This window comes from Fukomys damarensis, unplaced genomic scaffold, assembly GCF_012274545.1.
Source record: "Fukomys damarensis isolate Sample0158 unplaced genomic scaffold, DMR_v1.0_HiC HiC_scaffold_30, whole genome shotgun sequence".
In the NCBI taxonomy this organism is placed as follows: domain Eukaryota; kingdom Metazoa; phylum Chordata; class Mammalia; order Rodentia; family Bathyergidae; genus Fukomys; species Fukomys damarensis.
Window position 1 is genome coordinate 52,527,243 of NW_022900942.1, and position 17,982 is coordinate 52,545,224.

The following is a 17,982-nucleotide window of genomic DNA, read 5'->3' on the forward strand; positions in this document are numbered from 1 at the left end:
AAATGAGTTGTGAAACTAAAAATGGATTGTTCTACATTTGCTCTGGTGTCCTGATTAAAGTGCTGTCACATGTGTGAAGCCTTGGTTTCTGAAAGGACCAAAATAATCTTGCCCCTTTTCTTTCTGGATCTGACAGATTTCATGTACTAAAAAACTGATTCAAAATGCCCAAGGATTTTCGCCAGAACCAAGTACCACAAACACTGCTTTTCAATCTGAGAGCCTGCTGTGGGCATCGTCATCTGTTGAGAGCCATTCTCTAAAGCCTACTGTCTTGTCTGCGTGTGGAAACATACTCCATGTGCCTCTGGTCACAGATGAGGCCTCAATGGTCCCAATGGTGTTGTGATGCTCCAGGGCAAGATTACACCAGCTGAAGAGTAGAAGGCAGGGTTTCGATGAGGAAAAGGACAAATTCCAACCTGCTATCTTTTCCCACCTGCTAGTTGAAGAAGGCTTTGCCCATCTCATCATCCTCATCAACATAAAATCCTCATCAGCATAAGATAAATACAACCCTTTGAGTCATCCGATACTCCTTCTGATTATTGTGTGCACCCAGAAATAGTAAATAGCTCAGAGTATCTTTGTCCACCCTGGCATGGACTTTCCGGTTCCCCACCACTTTGAAAGTGTGTCTCCTTGTCTTTTTATATCCTTTGCCACACCACTCTCTAGGAAGATGGGGCCTCCAATAGTCACCCGGTTTTTGTGCTTCCTTCTTTAAATGGAGATAAGTTAAACTACCTATGTCTAGTGCCTGAATAGAACGATATTTAATATTTTAAAACCTAAATAAAGTTACTGCGAGTATATACAAATAGAGCCATCCCAATTCTTTGCACTCTTGCAGTCAGCATTAATGTAAGAGATATTTTTCCACATGGTTTCACTCTGGTTAAATAGAATCATCAAGGGACTCAAAATGCAAGTCAGATCAGGAAGGGATTCAATTAGGTGGCTAAGCAAACTTTGCCTGTGGCAGTTCCACCTTTACTTCATGGAAGTTAAAGGAGTAAGGACAACAAGTGACTTTACCTCTCTCTCTCTAATGAGTTAATGGGTAGAAATTTGAGGACAAAATTCTCTAAGTGGGCTCTGTGTTCAATGATGCCTGTATCACTTGGACAGAGACATCTATGTAGTCTGTGTTAGGATCTCAGAAGGAACACTTTATGAAACACTCCAGTCTCCTGCTTATGCATGGATGCCACCTTAAGGAGCACAGGTCTAATAGTCTCCTCTCCATAGGGTCCAAGCCAAGACAATGTGAAACCTCTTGGATATTGTCACCACACATATTCCGGGACTTCGCCACTAGGCTGTACACTTGATGAATGGAATAGATTTACTCCTGACAATGTGAAACAAATACAGCTCATTTACTGTTGTGATATGGTCTGAGTTTGATACAAATGGAGAGGTGGGAAAAGTTGGGTATGGGGTGATACTTTAGGTTATGAAACTCTTCTCCAGTCAGAGTGCTTTTGCTTGAAATATAAAAGGTGAAGTGAAGTGCCTTATGTTCAGCCTTTTGTAATTCTGCATTAAAGGGAAAGTTCAAGAACTATGGTACCAAGGGCAGGCCACGAGGAAGACAAAGGCATCCTGGATGACCTTGTTCTAAGACTCCCATTTGTCTCCCAGAGGGTGTCTCAGGCTTGCTGATCCTTTTAAGGAGAATAACCACAATAGAAGGCCTCCTTGGCCTCCACTTTATAACACTCAGACAAGGCACAGGTAGGATACACAGAGCATAAAAGCTGCCAAGGCATGCAGGTCAGATAAGATTTATCCCTCTGAACAAGATAGTTATATCTCAGTTGAAAAGTGACGTTGTCTGAAACAAACAATAGAAATTCATACATTAGTTTCTAGGATCATATTCTTTTAATATAGCTTGCTTTTTAAGAATGAACTTTCAATTATTTATGCTACCTAAAATAACCGCTGAATTATCAAACAAAGCATTAAAAAGAAACCATCATTAGTTTCCATATCCTCATAGTATGGACCAAATATCAAGGTTTACATGAGTCTATCACCCAATGGGCTCCCGATTTATTCTTATTTATTCCTATTTCCTTCCGAATTGATGATCTGCAAGTAGCAAAAGGGGTGAAAATATTATCCAGGCTATCCTTTTCCCAAGAGTCCATTGCTCTAATACTCAGTAATTTAAGTCACAAGGATGACATTGAAAAAAAGTAATCCTGAAGGTATCAGATTCTTTTCTTTTGAGGATATATAGTCACAGCATAATCTCAAATGTTCATTCTGATTATTTCACTATACATTTCAATCTCTGGTTCCATTATAAACTCTAGGTCATATTGGAAATTATAGGATGTTGGTTTTTCTTTGTGGCTTAATAGCAGTTCATTAGTTTTTAATACTATATTGGCCATTTATTTATCAATAGACACATTGGTTAATTTCATATCCTGAATACTGTGAGCAACATTACAACCAATACTAGAATGCATGGAATACACCTTGATATACCAATCTCATTTTCTTTTGATATATCTAGTAGAAGGATTTCTGGTTTATACAGTGCTAGGTTTTAATACTTTTTAACAATTTAAATAAATTAAGTGGTAATTTACAATGTTATTTGTTTGAAAATTTCTTTACATTAACTTAATCTGCTAATAGGTACTTTATCTCAAGTGAAATAAACAGGACACACATATAAGTATTGAATATTTTCTCTGGTGTGAAAAACTGAAAGGGTAAATAAGGATCAAAATGTATAATTGATAAAGTGAAATAGGAAGAAAAGGTGCAAAGGGGAAGGGGAAGTGGGAGGGATAGAAGAAAGGAAAGAAGGGATTAGAATTAAAGTGAGAAAATGAAAAAATGGAAAAAAAGTCTTTGTAAGTGGGGAGGGACAGAGAGGTTGCAGGGAGGGCAAGGGAATGGGGAAAACATAAGAATCAAGATATATTATGTGATAGTACAAATGTCCAGTGAAGATTGTCATTATACCTAAAATGTACCAATAAAATTAATTTTTTTTAAAAATGAAAAAAGAATAAGGCATTATGGATCCTGATGCTTTTTCTGTTTTCATAGTCCAGTGTTAGGTTTGTTAACATAATATTTAAGATTTGAGTTTTGTTCATGGAACAGATGGACATTAATCTGCTTTCCAACTTTCTCCCTGTGAGTGATAGCAAAGTTTTCTTAAAATTATTTGGGGTATATTTCTTCTTTGTGAGATGCTTAAATTTTTTTTGTAATATTAGTTATTTATCACTTCATATTTAACTCTTGTCCACTCAAAATCTCTCTTAACTTACAATTATTTGCCTCTTAAAAATATATTACAAATGATTTTATTAGAAGAGACCAAACTATCATAGCAACCACACATAGAATCTATTTGCAAAAATATAAACTCAGCATATGCACAGGTCAATAGGACAAGAACTAATTCACTTCAAGAACTAATTCACAGGGTAGAGCTGAAGAAAATATTCTCATCTTTAACATAAGAAACTCAGAGTTGTGAACATCCTACTCAACTGGAAAATGAAAGCACAAGGAGATGTATAGAGGTTTGTATGGCCATAGAAGTGGTATATGTAACTTCTTATTTTTCTTTGTAGAAAACATAATCATGTGATCAGACCTAACTACAAAGCAGCCCAATAAGTATAATATGGTGGTCTATCCAAGTAGAAAGATGGAAGCAAAAAACCTCTGTACCAATCACATATTGTGCAATGTAATGGTCTATTATATGTATTAAAACAATACATGCTCTACATTTAAAAATTGCTAATAGGAATCATATTATTTGTTCTTGAAGAAGTAATGTATGTTCAATGAACATGGCAAATAATAGAATCACTTTATTTGCTTATAAATAGATAACTTCACATAAACAACAAATTTGAACTGTATCTCTTCATTCTTATTTAATTTTTCAGGAGATTTAAATTCACAAGAACATGTTCCATGAGGTACAGACAATGTACTGGGAAAAATCAAGACCACAAAGCAGGGGATTCTTTAATCTCAAAAGACTTCACCTATTTTCTTGTTACAGGGATAGAGGGACAATGCAACAGGTGATTAAATGTAAGCTAGGCTCTAGCATTAGAATTGAACTTTGCACATCAGCAGTCAGAAAAGAGATAAAAATCATCAGCAGTGGAAGTAATAAAATTCGAAGGGAAAACATTTAAAAGTACTGCAGGAAGCCCAAGATCAGTGGAGGGCCAGGATCTCCCAGGAAGGGTGGCAGAGTGACTGAGGGGATATTAGTATGATTGGAACCACACAGGAGCAATGTATCAGTAGAGCCAGGGAAGAATATAGGAGACTTCCAAGAAGGTGTGAAAGAATTAAGTATAAAAAGGACCCTAACAATCAGACTCACAAAGTCTCTGGATTTGAGACACATTAAAGAGATCCCCAGCTCAAGATCATATCACATCCATGCATTTTCATAGCCAGTGTTCTCACACGTATCCCTACACAGACCCATCAGAACTTCACTCCCGCATCTCATTTGCTTATAACTTATAAACTTCCACATGCATATGAATTCTGTATTCACAGACTTTTTCCTACAATGTGAACGAACACTAACACTTTGATTTCTAGATGATCCTACATCATTCTTTTTTTAAACTTGGTGTAAATAAAAGTACTAAGTATTTATTTTTCTGGGTCCTTCCACACATCCTTGTGGCAGATAATTGCAGTGCTTTCAAAGTGACATATGACTGCAATGTGCGTATTCTCATTACTGCTATATTCCAGTACATGAAGAAAAATAACTTAGTTCATTGATTATGTGTCAATTGCCACTGTATTTCATTTTATTATGGAGACAGTAAAGAGATATTTTGAACATCATGTCACCTATGGTTTTCTCCATAAGCAAATTTTTGCTTGATGAAATTGTAAAAGTTTTTGTATTTCTATATTAACTAATTCTGTGATAACCAACCTGACTCCATCTTGAGCCTCACCACCGTGTTGTTCCTGTGCTAGACAAAGCACCCCAAACCCACTTCCCATTTGGCAGAAGACTCGCTGCAAAGGCAGGATGTTTTGCAGCTCACCTAGAGTATGAAACTTCCTTTTGTGCTCCATCCCCCAACCAGGCATGGTTCTGCTTCTGTAAAATTCTGCTTGTTGCCCCCTTGAGTCCTCCCCAACTGAAAGCATGGTTTAAAAGGAGAAATCAAACTGCTTCTCAGTGCCGAGAGAACTTTCCGGGCACTAGCCCTCTCTCAGTTGCTGGCTTTAATAAATGGACTCAAATCTGATGTGGAGTGTGGAGAATCTCTATTGTTCTAAACCCAAACTTTCATTTAATTTTTTAATACAAATACATCAATTCCTTTATATTCTTTTCAGGAACCTCATATAATGTATATATTCCCAAAGCTGTATTTAAAAAAAAAACTCATTTATCTTATATACTTTGATTTTTGTATGCATATGATCTTTTAATTATTCTTTAGATTTCACAAATAACAAACTTCTAATTCCAAAGATAATATTTCCACTAATTACATTTCACAGCTAAAAATGGTGATCAACATACAGGAAAACCACACATTGATCACACAGATATGTTAAAGACAGACAAACCACAGTGTCATTTCCACTCAAATAAAAATTCTACCATATTCACATTTGCAACCACCAAATCACCACTTCTTATTTTATTTGATATTCAACGAGCTTATACATGTAGCACCCACTTAAAACAATACAGACCACTTTATCGCAATGTATGGGATAGCTTCCTTGCCAGACAGTGATAATTTTACAGTTAAATACTGAGAGGTGAGCTTGGGTCACATTGTTAACAGAAGCAGTGACATAATAAGTTCTTAGTATTTTATTTCTTCAAATATAGATATTTACCAAATCTTTCATTTGAATTTGTGGACCTCTAACAGGTAAGATGCGGAGAATGAAAGTTGAGAAATGTTAAGGAAGGCAAACAGTATGAAATATATTAACAACTTGGGGGGATGTGATGGCCTTGAGGGCAGGATCCCTATAGAAGCACAGACAACAGAAACAAAGTAGTAGTTCCCGCTCAAAGGAGAGATTACTCTTTTCAAACACAGCAAGTATTCCTGGAGAAGGCCTTGGGTAAGCCTGCTGAAGTAAAGAAGGTCAGGGGTGAGCAGAATAGCTTTAAGTATTTCAGCTATAATATTTTAATTACTCTGTTCCTCTTTTACGCACAAGCTCATTCTCAAATGTCTGGGGTGGAACAGAGGTGGTACTAGGAGGAACCAGCAGGAGAAGTGGGACAGTATGATGGCTTAGAATTGGAGCAAAGACTCTTTGTTTAACAACTGAATAAATAACTGTGGCTATCCAGGACTGCTCAAGATCCATTTCCAAAATCTACCATGTGCATTTGTCTATCTCCTTTTGAAGAAGCTTCTACTGGGTATAAATAGAAAGGATGAAAATCCAAGAAAAATGGGGAAGCATACTTCAGAAAGATGAATTAGGATAAAGTCTATGAAGTCTTCATCTGAATGATAAACACAACCACACCCAGTTTCTAGATAATAATGTATTTCTTTTTATTTTATAAGTATCTAGCAATCATCTGCCTATTTTTACATCAACAGTTCTGGGTATATTGCTCTCTACATTTCTCTCAAAGTAAGTAAGTCAATGTACAAATTACCTAGAAAAGTAATACTTTATATTCTCCTTATTTGTAAAGTTCCTTAGAAAGAAATTTTCTAGTAGTAGTAGTAGTAATAATAATGATATTTAACTCTTAGTGAATGTACATCATACTTTTGGCATAGGTGAGTTACCAATATCCTGTATACAATTCATATACATGAGAAACACCCACCACACACACTTATAACTACTTTTTACTTTTGTTGTGAGAGGAATTGATAACAATGCCTTACTCAATATGTGCTTCGGAATGACACAGGCCCCAGACAATGCTATGTATCAATAATTTTTATTGTTGCTATTGTTTTTCACTCTCCAGTATTGGAAAACTCTCCGGAGGATGCTGCCGCTGAGACATCTGAGGTGCTTCTATCTTCAAGTGTGGAAGCAACAGAGAAGTTTCCACATCCAGAATGAGTATTTCTTCTGCTGCTCTTCTAAAACCAAACTCATCCCTGTGGACCTGGAAGACAAGACACACAAGGGTGACCGGTGCTTGGACAGGAGGCTCAGCTGAGCTGCTGCCCAACCCCTACTCATTTCACTTTTCCTTCATGAACAGGAAAGGGTCTCAGGAAAGGGCAACTGAGAATTCTCCGGGGAGGGACAAAAAGGAAATAGGCATTCAAGAAGAGGACAAATTCCTCAGCATAACTTTCCATATGAGCGCCGAGGCAGTGGACCATAGTGAGGTGCATAGGGGAATTGACCAGAACCTCCCCATCCGATCCACATGAAGAACCTCACACACTGCATCACACTCCTTTATACTGAGTATGAGCCATTTCTCTTGTTTATCTTTCTTTCTCACACTATGTCCTCTCTGTCCATTGTCTGTCCTATTTCCTGTGACTGTTAGGTAAATATACCCTTATGTTCTCATTCTTTCATACAATCCACAGATTCATCACTCTACACGCAGATCCTGTGAATAATTGTGTCACTTTATGCAGATAAGCTGTTGTAACATCAAAATGCTAGAACTCACGTGCCCATCGATATGTATATTTTCTCATCCAAATGCTACTTCTTCCACAGAGCCTCCAAACATTCATTCATACAGCTGCATGTTCAGAGTCTTCAACGCTTCCTCTGACACCCAAGGCTTACTGCATCTAACATTCACCACACATATGCTGGATCACACACACACTGTCATGAAGCATAAGACAGTCCCCCGACACATACTCTCATCACCTTCTACCTTTGTGAGGACCAAAACACTTAATGCTCACAGAAGAACTCCACACACTAATTACCACACAGGCATCCCAAGGACACATATTATACAATATATAGTGCACACAGAACTCTGTCATATCAGAGAAACTATGCTTCCTTTCCACATGTTCATACTTGTGGATATGCTCTTAGCTTTATTATCCCCTTGTTTTGGAAAATTTCTTCCCTAGAAACCAACAACATCCATCAATATGTTCTAGGTCTTGCAACCCCTGAGATGTTTCCAAATGGAAATTTGATGGAAAGAGAATTTCTCCTTTATTTCACATACAAGTTTACCATTTTTCTTGGCTAATAACTCATCTACAGCCTCTGAATCTGTTGCAAAGGAAAGTGTCATGAATCTTTACCACATGCATGTCACAAAGAAAATGAATGTGGCTATTTTAGGAGATACAGAAGAATTGGTGCCCAACAAGAAAAATATAGAAAAAAAAAACACAAATTAACCTTTCTGACAGGATCCTTCCCAAAGTCAAACTCTTTTATGTGTGTGTACAGAAAATCTTAAGTGACAATGAAGGTAGACCAGAGAGTACACCTCAAGAGGAAAGGGAATAGACTAAACCATCCGAAATGTTGGTTCAGTAGGAAGGTCTCAGTGGCCAGATGAACTTACCTGACTTACATTGGCTTCCAGAGCCTGGGTTGTTTCCAGATGTTTCCAACTTTGGAGATGCTTAAGAAGCACATGGAGCATGGGGTTGAGAAGGGCATATTTTGCCTTAGTATGGAAAAATATGAATAACAGAAAGGGCATGAAGAGTAAGAATAGGAACATCTGTAGAATATGTGTAGGCTGTATGGAAGAATGTGTGGATTTGTTGTCTTTGACCTCTACATTTTTTGTAATTTTTTAATTTTACTAACTAGACATTAAATCATTCCTCTGTTGGTATAAATAATAAGTGAGAGAAAATAATTGAAGAAGGCACCAGGAAGCTTTTATATTGATGAAACAGCAGAAAAGATAAACACCTTCATAATTTCAGCTTTCAGTTAATCTTCATCTTGTTACATATTTCTCACTGATATCAGCCTGCCGCTTTCAGAACTGGACTCCAAGTTCTTTATACTGTTCTATCGGCTTGCCTTAACGTAGAGAGGAGTATAGGTAGGGATGATATAGGACTGGGTAGCTGATAGTTTCTACCACAACTTTATCATATGCCAAGTACCCAAGGAGGGTAGAGTCAGGCTTGAACTGGCTATGACCTGGTTAATGAATATGTTGTTTGATTCCAAGCTACAGTATTAGCAAATACAAAAAACTGCAGCCTTCAGCAAAACACACCTCAGATGCGGGTTGTGCCATCTCCCCTGACACAGGCTGTGCCGTCTCCCAGAAGATGGAACACAGAATGGGATGCTACAGAAAAGACACAAGACAATAAACTACAGCACACCTTCCCAGCACCAAGTTACTTGATAACATCCATACATTTGCCTCAGCTGCCTCATGGACCCCGATCACAAATATTTGCTCAGATCCCAGTACCTGACAGATGTGTCACATCCCTTCCCTATCCCCTATAAAAATATCTGCTGCTCTTTCTTAGTCACTGACAGCCTTCTCAACCTCAGTCGACCTGGACCCAGGTCAGTAAAGTCTATGCCTTCCATGAGCCTGCTCGGGTTGTCTCATTCCCCTGCCATTCATCACAGGTAGCTCTTGTGAAATTATTATATGTACTCACTATTGCTCCCTAGCCCCCTGACTTTTCCTCAACTCAGAAACAAAGGCTAGGGCCCTGATTGGCTTAGATTACACTAATCAGTGAAATACTTATTTTTAGGGACCAGTTTACCCTATTAGTATAAGGAGACAAAGACCCCATGTTGAGAAATTCAGTAATTTGTCCAGTTACCTGGTAGCTGATCCTTGCATCTGCAGCCTAATAAATAATACCTGGGCTTCACATTCCTTTCATTTGAGACTTCGTCATTCTCTGCTGGGGGCCTTCATCTTTGTGTCCCCATTCCTAACAGGAGTGGAGGTAAGAAACCTGGAGATACCTTGGGGGAGACAGGAGATCTTTGAAAACCCTTGGCCCCTCATGGACCACCTGCATGATACAACATTAATAGTTACCTTTCATAAATGGAATAGTCCAAGATCTAGGAAAGAAAGTGGAATACAGCCTAACTTTTGAATGACTCAGTTAGCCATATGGTGCAATTGAAGACACTCATGAAAGTGGACTTCCTAAACTGCTTCAGAAAGTGGAGAAAAATGGAAAGAATGCATTCAAAACTAGAGACTGAGTATCGTGAGGAAGATTAAGAGTAATGTGTCTTATTGTAATTTTTGTTTCATTTAAAACTCACTATGTTTTTTATCATGCCTTCTATATAGGGGAAGGGAAATTAAGAGTAAAATGTGAAAATAACAGATGACATTCTCCCTAAATGGTGGCTTCTAACATTTTTCAATTACTAAAGTTTGGAATTACCAGATGCTTGGGACCACTGTTTCTATACATGTTTTGTCATCTTACAATACATTCGGTCCTTCTCCATCATGTATTATCATAAGCTGGGTCTAGGTTCCTGGGTAGGCATGTGTAAATGTGAGCCAAGAAGTGGGTTTCTGGTGTTTTCATGCACCTACTACATTATTTTTTGGCTTCATGGGAAAGAGTCTCTACTACACCAACCACATCTGTGAGCGAGTCTGAGTAGCCAAGTGAGGTCCTAGCAGAAAATATCCGTTCCTGCTAGACAATCTGTACTGACAGCTTGGATATTTTACAGAGAAAAGATAGAGATGCTGGTGGGTAACAAGGGCTAACCTTTCTGGACAACTGTAAGATTTACAAGCCTCAAAAGCTGATCTGGCTTGGGCTGAGGATTTAGCTCATTGGGGCCACTGCCGACCTCTCAAGTGCAAGGTTCTCAGTTCGATATCTGGTACAAAAACAAAACAAAATGAAACAAAACAAAACAAAAACTGATCTGGCTTCCAGTCCTGTTTTAATTACTTTAATTCACTGAGAATCTCCACTAAATCTTCAATAAAGTTTTTGAGGCCTCAAATATGCTGAGTCAGTTACTGTTTGTCACTTAAAGTACCTTATCTGATGTAAGGTAATCTTAACATGGGATAATTTCTTCCATTTTAAAAACGGAAAAGATAAATCACAGAAAAGAGTAGCACATTATAATCTCCTGTCTGTTTCATGAGACAATAAGTGATATACACTTAAGCTCAGCAGACACAAAGTCTTTGATGAATGAGGGAAATATATGAAATATATTGGGAGGGTGAAAAAAAAGTTGAGATTTCAATACCATAAACTGGTGGACTTAAATCTTTTCCTGCCATTTACCACCTTTGCACTTTTTCTCAGTCAGCTCCTTATTCTTAGAAATTGAGATTTTAATATTTAAAGTGGTAGTATTGGGAGGGTAACAAAGCAGATTTAAGAGAACTTAATAGCATTGAGATGATAAAAATGAGGCCTGAACTTTAAGATGCTTTTGACTCTGGCAGATCAGTGGGCACTGGTGTCACTGGCAGATGTCACATTCCTACCTTTTAGTGTGCTAAGGGAGGCCATGGGAGATAAACATAAGCATTTTTAGGCCACCTCTGTGGCTACCTGAACAGGCTTTTGGCAGCATTCCTGACAGCTATGCCCTTCCTCTGCACCAACCCTCTTGACCACCATTGATACTGATCTCAGGAGTAGTGGATGACCCTGCCATACAGAGGGTAGATTGAGGAGGGTCCAGAGCACAGAGCTGATATCCCCAAGTCTCCAAACCCTGACTGGCTAAGATCGCCTCTGTCATGCTGCAAGGAGATTCCTGGATAGCAGGACTGTGGCCATTACAGCCTGGACTTGTTCTTAGAAAGGCTGAGCCTAGCCCTGAAGAAGCTGCTTGTCCTGAAGTTGGGTTGAACCATCACCTTGACGTCCATGGCTCTCCTACATAACCCAAGTCCACTCTGGAAGAGATTTGTCTTGGCCACAGTGGAAATGAAACTTGGGCTTGTCCAAGATGACTCAGTCCTGCAGCCAGCCCCTCTGGATGAGAACTGGGAAGCTAGGGGAAGAAAAGATAAAGCTTCATTGTAGGTTGCGCGAATGTCCCACCTCAACTGTAATTTAAGTGACAGGAAGCTAATGGCTTGGTTTGAGGTCCATGCTGACAGACGGTTCTATATTAGCATCGAGAATCCTCACAATTTCTCCCAAGTCAACTTGGCAGTCAATTTAGGTTCCAAATCGAATTCTGACATGTTTCTGAATAGGGAAGACTGAATCACATCTAAATCTCTAGCTTCAGTTTTGTTAGAGAAATGCAAGTCTCCTCTTCCAGTGTAGTCCTTCATTTTCCGGTCTCTGCTATCCAGGAAGGCACACAGAAAACTCTGGAAGAGATGCTGACCAAATGACTCAGAAAAACATCCCACCTATCTGGTATGAGCTGAATGTTTGCAGATTCCAATCTATGTGATGATGACTTAACTTAAGGTGACTATATTAACTGGTGGGCCTGGGTACATGATTAAGTCATAGAACTCTGTTTCCATGAAGGGAAATAATGCTATTGCATAGTTTGAGGGAGTTGGTTTGCTTCTATGACCATATGAGCAGAATTCACTATCAATGAGGAAGTGGGCTGCAGGAGACATCAAATTTGCTTGTCCCTTGACTTTCTTGATAACTATACAAAGTACACTTCTATAGCTTATAAATTACCCATTCTACAGTTTTTTTTTAATGTAAGTCTAAGTGCATGGAGGTAGTTCCTCCCCTACTTTCCTTCTTTTATCATCTTTTAACACTTAAATCTTTACTAAAGTGTTTTTCATCAAAAGAGTTTTATTTCTCACTGTCTCCTCTTCTTAATTTTCCACTCATTGCTTACACCATAAAATAGGATTATATTCTGGTCTCATGTCACAGACTTTACAATTTTATTCCATTTATTTTTCTGTCCACTCCTTGATTTTTTCCTTTCATTTCTAGTTTGCAGTCTGTGTGCTGAATTTCCACATCTCACTCTTTTCCTTCTGAATACTCTTGACTCTGTCTATTCATGTGTCTTATCTACCAGATGTGATAATCTACCAAGCCATAACTCCAACCATAAATTCTTTCCTGCAGATAAAACCAGATGCCTACTGTACCCTGGAAGTGTCTCAGTGTATGCCTTAACCACCTCATAATCACACATCCAATCCAAAGGTCATTATCTTCCCAAATCTGCTCTTTTTTACATTATGTGTAGAAAGTGAAAACTTAAACTCTTTGCTGGTTTGAGCCCTAAATGCCAATCTGATTATCCTATCATTCCATTTATTTTCCTACAATGAGACAGTATCTAAAGCACATAAATTCAGTAAAATCATTTTATAAATAGAAGCTCAGAGTGTAATAGTTGCTCTTTGACGTCCTATCTCATAGAACTGAATTCTAGCACTTTACTGGAATTTGGTTTGTACATCAATGGAATAAAATCAAAGAAAAACACCCTTTTCACAAAATAATACCTTAATATCTTTCTACTTACTTTAATAAGGGACAGGGTGTTCTTGTTTTGGGTATGAAGTGCTTCAGTGGCCCAGAAATATTTCTTTATAAATACAAAGCATAGCATTTACATTAACCACCTTTATTTTGCATTAGTCCCAAAAGTCTTGGGAACACATCTTAAAATGTTAGTAACTAGAATTGTTTGCACTGTTGGTTCAAAGGTGTGAAGCCCTTACAGATGGAGCTTAGGATAGCAGAAGCCAGGACAGTGAGACCGAGTACCACAAGTCGGGGGCAGACAATTGCTGAGCACTGTGTATCCCTCTGGGCACTGAAATCACCCACCCCGCAGTTTTCAACATTTAATAATTGCCAAAGCTGACAGAGATGTGAGTACTGATGCAGAAAGACATCCATCACTCTAACTCCCTGGGCATTGTCAACTAACATTGCAACCCTCCTCCAGTCCTCAAAAGGGCAGAGTCTCGCACAGAGAAGATTCCCTGAAAGTTCTTCCCTTCTCTCCCCCTCTGAGAACTTGGCCCTTCAGCTTTTCTTCCTTCTGCTGAGGTCAGGAGGTGTTGCTGAGAGTCCCAAGCTCCTCATAGGCCTGGGACTTTCTGAGTGACACCATGGTGATATGATTAGGGCCCGATCAAGTGCCATTTCGGTACATCAAAAGATGCTGGCACTGTTCTTAGCACTCGGGGTGCTCCAAGTGTTTTAGGAACTTGGCATCAGTAACCGAAACAAAACCCATTTTTTAATTATACTGTAAATTCTGCAACCATTAAAACTTAAATTTTGAAATAAAATATTTTAACAACAAAAACACTATGTCAAGAGGACTTTTAAGGTCACTTCAATTAAATATGAAAGAATAAATAACGCCAGTATTACAAAAAGTTTAAGCACCATAACAAGCAATATATTTCAACTACTTTTGAGAACTTAGTGTATCTTTGCTATGATTCATAGGAAAAAATAAACTAATGACCATCCCTCTTGTGTATAAGAAACAAATCTTTGAAAAACTTTAAAAAAACCAAAAACAGTACTTTAAAGAGAGAAAAACACCATGATCAAGAACACTGTATACTTAAAAAGTACCAATAAACTCAATGAGAATCAAAAAAGAATGGATCATTCTAGGACTACTATTCCTTTTTAGCAAATTGATCGGTGTAAATCTGTACATCATAATATTACATGGAAATCATTATTTGATTATTATGTGATCATTAAATGATTATTTCAATGCATTCTATAACAGCTTTTGATAAAAATTGAGACGTGTTCATTCAAATATATTTAAAAAACTAAGATTGATTTATTGACCTGATAAAGCACAGAAAAAATTTTAGTACCATCAATCCAGCAATCCTTCTCCAAGATTTATATACAAAGGAGATAAAAGCAGTAGGTTAAGGGATACATGATCTTCAATTTATTTTTTTCTGATGAGAATATTTATAATTCTATACTCCCTCTTTCTCTCTCTCTCTTTCTCTCTCTGTCTCTCTCTGTCTCTCTGTCTCTGTCTCTGTCTCTGTCTCTCTCTCTCTCTCTCTTTCTCTCTCTCTCTCTCTCTCTCTCTGTCTCTCTGTCTCTCTCTCTCTCTCTTTCTCCAGTGTCTGTTTTAGCATGGTTCTCAATAGCTAGGGCATGGAATTGACCAAGGTGTCCACTAATAGATCAATGACTAAGAAAAATGTGGTATAGAAACATAATGGAATACTGTTAAGCCAGAAAATTTGTAGGAACATGAATATACTCTGAGATTATTATATAGAGTGAGATAACTCAGGTGTTATAAAATAACCCTTGCTTTACTCACATCTACTATCTATCGAAGCTGAGCTCATAGACAGTGAGCACAGCAGTGATTAGAGGCTGGGTGAAGGAGAAGTAGGGAGAGACCGATTAATAAGTGAAATCTCGGAGGAAAATAGTCCCATGTTTTGTTATACAGAAGGGCGATATATTTAATATTGTCTTCTTTATTTAGAAAACTTGGATAATTTTAATTGTTCTCGTCAGAAAGAATAAATTTGAGATTATTCATAACCTAAATATTCTGAATTTATCAACTTGCAACACATAGAAATATAAACAAATATCAGAGGAGTATATGTATAAATTTGTTCACACAACATTTAAAATTGGCAAAACAATATATGCATATGTCTGTATAGTTAACATATTATAGATCATATACTGGCATCTTATATAATTATATTACATCCTATAGATAAATATGGTAACTCTACCCAGTTTGTCTCAGAGTACTAACACTGCCTGACAAGAGGTAGAAATACCCCTGCACTCTCTGATAAACACTCCCTGTCCTACACAACACAAATGAACTCTATCCTAATAGCCAAGTGCCTGTCTCTCAGAATGCTTTGCTATTAGTCCTAGGGCCCTATGGATGTCCTAACTTTTCTGGTCAGTGGCATACCTGCAGTTAAGCAAAGGCTGTAGAGCTTTCGTAGCCCTTGACTTTGCAAGGCCCCTTCTTAGATTCCATTTCTATATTGAGTGTCTCCAACCTGCCCAAATCTACTCTTTCCCATGCCCCTAAAATCAGAATGCACCTATTCCTGGCATAAATGTGACCACCAGGACCCTCCTCCAGTCCAACCCAGCTGCATCTATTCTGACTATTCAGTGTTGTTGTTAAACATTTTTAGAGTTATCTATGTGTTACACAAAGGATAAACGCAAGTGAATAACACCAGATTCAAGACACTGATTACCTGTGGGACAACAAGAGGAAAGTCTAATTCAGATCGGATATATGGGGGCTATCAAAGTTCAGGTAATATTTTATATCTTTTTATTTGTTTGTTTATTTGGTTTTTTTGAGACAGGGTCTCCCTGTGTAGTTGAGACTGACCTGGAACTCACTATGTAGCCCAGGCTGGTTTCAAACTCACAGCGATCCTCCCGCCTCAGCCTCCCAAGTGCTGGGATTACTGGTGTGCACACTACGCCTAGCTTAATATTTCATATCTTTACACAATTGTTTTATTATAGCTCCTTAAATTATGTATATACTTTCATACAATTTAATATGTGTATTTAATGATTGAAAATACATGTATAAATGTTTTGCTAGAAAGCATATTACTATTTTACTAGAAAACATTTTATATTGTATTAAAACAAATAATCTAGTCAAGGTATGTATCAAAAGTGTATTTGATTGGGCTGGGTTTCTAGCTCGGCGGTTCGGTGACCTGCCTTGCAAGGGCAAGGACCCAAGTTCAATCCCCAGTACCAAAAAAAAAAAAAAAAAAAAAAAAGAAAGAAAAAGTGTATTTCATATGATAGAAGCAGGTTACCCACAGGTATGGACAGCCACAATTAAATCTACTATTTGGCAACAATTAATATGCATTAATTATTAAAAAGGGTATATGTAGGAATGAATATATGAGTTAACATGAAGTGTCAAAATGTCAAATTATCAACGGATGTAGAAAATCTTTTGATTTCAAAAGTACAACCCTGTTTTTTCTAAATACACTTACTTTTCTTGTTTACAAGAGCATTTTTTAAATTGTAACAATGGAATTTTGCTCCTTGTAGATACATATAGTCATAATTAATAAAGGATCACTCAGACAAATCATTAAAATTACAAATCTAGCCAGGCATAGCAACATATTCTCATAGTTACATCACTGGGGAAACTGAGTCAGGAGGATTACTGACAGTTCAAGGTGAGGCTGACCTTTAGGGAGTTCAAAGAATCCTATTCTAGATAGCTACTCTCAAAACACCAGAAAAGAAAAATCTAGATCAATCTCAAAGCCAAAGTATTAAAAAAATCTCTGGATTGGCTCTGCGGGAGCCATTATTTAATAAGATGTCTATGTGTTATGATGGACTCTGAAGTTTATAGCCAGTCGGTTATTTTTATAGAGGGCTAATGTTTTTCTTTCCTATTGCATCATTAGAATAGTCTGTCTCAGTTTTGTTTTGTATAACAGTCCCTCTACATTTAAACTTTAATGTAGAGGACTATGAATTAAATATTTTTTTATTTTCCTTTCAATAAGCAGTCACTATATAAAAAGCTCAAATGATTAACATTATGATATTATTCATAATATAGGCAGCTAATCTTTATGTTTCATCTTTATTCTGAGGACATAAAATTAAAATAATGAAGCAAATGAGCACATGAGGATCTGAAGAGTATCCCGCCCCAATGAAACGATGTGCATGAAAGGCCAGAAAGGGTGCTGCGTAAATGAGGGTGGCCTCAAGTGACTCTATCTTTCCCTGAGAAATAATGAAAGTTATTAAAGTGTTTTAAATAGGAGATTTTGATGAGTGGAGTTGAATTATTGGGAAATTACTTCCGATGTTAAAGGAAATAAACTGAAAGGACCATCTGCTGATATCTGGTAGCTCTTCTATGATAAGTGAATGAAACTACTTCTACTAAAGTTATCATTCACCTCTATGCAAAGTAATTTATATTCTGTATCCTTTATCTTATTTGTCCTTTCTGTTACCTTTCTATATTAATTATATAAAAAATATACAGCTATAT